This window comes from Mizuhopecten yessoensis, unplaced genomic scaffold (genome assembly GCF_002113885.1).
Source record: "Mizuhopecten yessoensis strain PY_sf001 unplaced genomic scaffold, ASM211388v2 scaffold6837, whole genome shotgun sequence".
NCBI lineage: Eukaryota > Metazoa > Mollusca > Bivalvia > Pectinida > Pectinidae > Mizuhopecten > Mizuhopecten yessoensis.
Genome location: NW_018406749.1, coordinates 47,862 through 50,581, shown reverse-complemented (window position 1 = coordinate 50,581; position 2,720 = coordinate 47,862). Strand labels below are relative to the sequence as shown.

Below are 2,720 nucleotides of genomic sequence, written 5' to 3'. Positions count from 1 at the left end.
TTGAAATTAAATTTCATGAAAGTAAAAACATGAAACACATAGAATATGTTTTAGACATGAGAATCAATTCATCAAATCTAGCAATATATGTTGAGCGATGTTTTTATGCTGTTTATTTGTGTCTGTGTGAATATTATTGTAGCAGAATTGGTAGAGCATCCGCCTAGAGTTCGGAGGGTCCCGGGTTCGAACGCCGGTTTGGCTGTGCATGTTCCCTCTCCTGTTACATTATATATATTTATTCATGTTTTATTCAAATCATATATGTATGACGTAAGAAGACTATGATAAGTTCTAATAACTTTTATCCAATCGATTGTTTAAATCTATTTGACATTAAAATATGTTTAAAGATAAAAGACAATGGTATCTACAGAAGAAAAAAAGGAAAATCCCCAAACTACTTTTGACATGTCCCGAACCGACTTTCGTCTTATTACCGAAAAGACCTGACACCCTTAACACCTCACTGAACTTTATAGGACCTACCACGGACTTGGATATCTAATTCCGTGGTACAACTGTATAATATAGCTGTAAACAATTATCATGTCACTGTTGAGGACCTCATCCTTTTCGAAAATTCCTGAAGCCGCCCTAACCCAAGAGCAATCGGGGATGCGTCGGACTTGCCTATAGCTCGCGATCGCTCCACAATATTAAGCATACCGCATGTACCCTCTCAGTTATTCAAGGGAGGTAACTGTATAAGCACTTCCGCTCCAAAACAAAGACAGGAGTAAGAGATGCTGCAGTTGAGAATTATGAACTTTTATCGTTATTGCAGTGTGTCTGTACACATACAAAAGGTAAGAAGGGTACAATATACCTATTTGGCACTTATTTTCCCTGTAAATGTCGCTTCATCTTCCAGCTTAGCGATATACTTACCCAGGATAGAAAGTATGATTCAGAGAGTATAGAATTACATGCATTACATCGCTTGATGAGGCAGTCACAGAACCGGGCATTTAGGATGCTAAACGGACACGTATGGACTTACTTTATTTCGTAAGTGAAATGTGTAGATTTGTGTTAAATATGGATGCAATGTTAACGTAAATTTTCACCAACTTGCACGGTATTCCGGAAGAATTTATGCCCCTGCAGTGAAAGCACACTGGATGCAAAACTTCATGGGATACGTACGTGTGTTGTATTTTGTTCTGATACCGGAGTACTGAACATTGTCGTAGACGTATATTAGGTTCGCCCCTTGTATATTGTCAGACATTGCAAACCGTTATACATTCTGTGTAGTAAAAAAATCTGAATAGTTTTCAGATAGACTAGACTACTAAGGATTAGTGAGGGGGAATTAAAATCGTCATAGATCTGATAGATTAGTATATAATTGATGATTGATAATCAGTTTACATTTCACCCCAAAATACTAGTTCTATGTCAGTAAAAACATTTTACCACCGTGAAAAAAGCTTTGATGAAGCATTTCTGAAAGGAAGCCATACCTTGTCAAACATTTATAAATAAAATTACAATCAACAATAGTTAACAGTGTTCTTAGAGTCTTCGATCACAATACTATGACTGTTGCTCTAACATAACTAACCTGAGCGGTGATTCACTGACCTAGCCCCACTAAATTAATGGAGGTTATTATAGTGTATGTATCAATTTATGATAGTGGTACAGTACAGTGGAATAATGTGAAAACACATATTTTGCATGCATTATTGCACAGGGATCCTAAGTTACAAAAAATATTTGAACTAGAAATTGTTGATAACAATATTTATTTAATGGCGTTTTCGAATTCAGAGTTAGGACTAAATTTGTCTTTGATCACAAACCATTTTTGAAACCTCATGGTCTTAATACCCTCTATGAAGAACAGGATAATATAAACGACTATTGAAATTCATTGATTATATAGCATTCATGCAATTATATTATCTTTAGAAATTCTTCTGGGCTACATTTTCTCATGAGAATTTACATGTTAATACCAAAAAAATCCTCACTGTTTGGTCAAAGGTCACCTTTTCAACTTTTTATTTTTTCAATATTTTTGTAGTTGATGTTTCCCATGATGTTTCACAATGAATTTGGCGTCTTAATTTTTGCTGTAACGTGAACCGTTAACGTCAAACTCCCTTTCAAATTTTTCCTTTGGATCTTTTGAAAAGCGGTCAATATACCATTTTATTCTGATGTTCTGCTATAAAGCATATTTTATCCAGTGTAGGTACTTTATGTTTGCGTCGACTAGCTACCTACCAAATTTTTGATAACTTATCTTGAAAAAAAATCCACGATGGCTGCTATGACGTCATATCCTTTTTTAGCTCACCTGGCACGAAGTGCCAAGTGAGCTTTTGCCGTGGCGCGGCGTCCGTCGTCCCTCGTCTGTCCGGCGTCAATATTTTACTTTAAACGACTTCTTCTTAATAACCAAAAGGCCTAGGGTGTCAATATTTGGCCAGAAGCAAACTTGGATGAAGGGCTACAAAGTTTGTTCAAATAAATGACCTTCACCTATTTTCAAGGTCACAGGGGTCAAATATGTCAAAAACTTTAAACATCTTCTTCTCAATAACCAAAATGCCCAGGGAGATGATATTTGGCCAGTAGCATGCTTGGGTGAAGGGCTACCAAGTTTGTTCAAATGAATGACCTTCAATTATATTCAAGGTCACAGGGGTCAATTGTATTAAAAAACCTTTAAACAACTTCTTCTGAATAACCAAAATGCTCAGGGT

General features: G+C 36.1%; 1 protein-coding gene across 1 annotated transcript in view; it reads left to right on the top strand.

Annotated features, from left to right (window-relative positions):
• Positions 1-722: 722 nt before the first annotated feature.
• Positions 723-2,720, top strand: part of LOC110452716 (zinc finger protein 45-like) — a 21,474-nt gene continuing 19,476 nt past the window's right edge. Inside the window, exon 1 of the mRNA XM_021501365.1 lies at positions 723-809. The gene's annotated coding sequence lies outside the window, so the exon portion shown is untranslated. The remainder of the gene's footprint in view (positions 810-2,720) is intronic.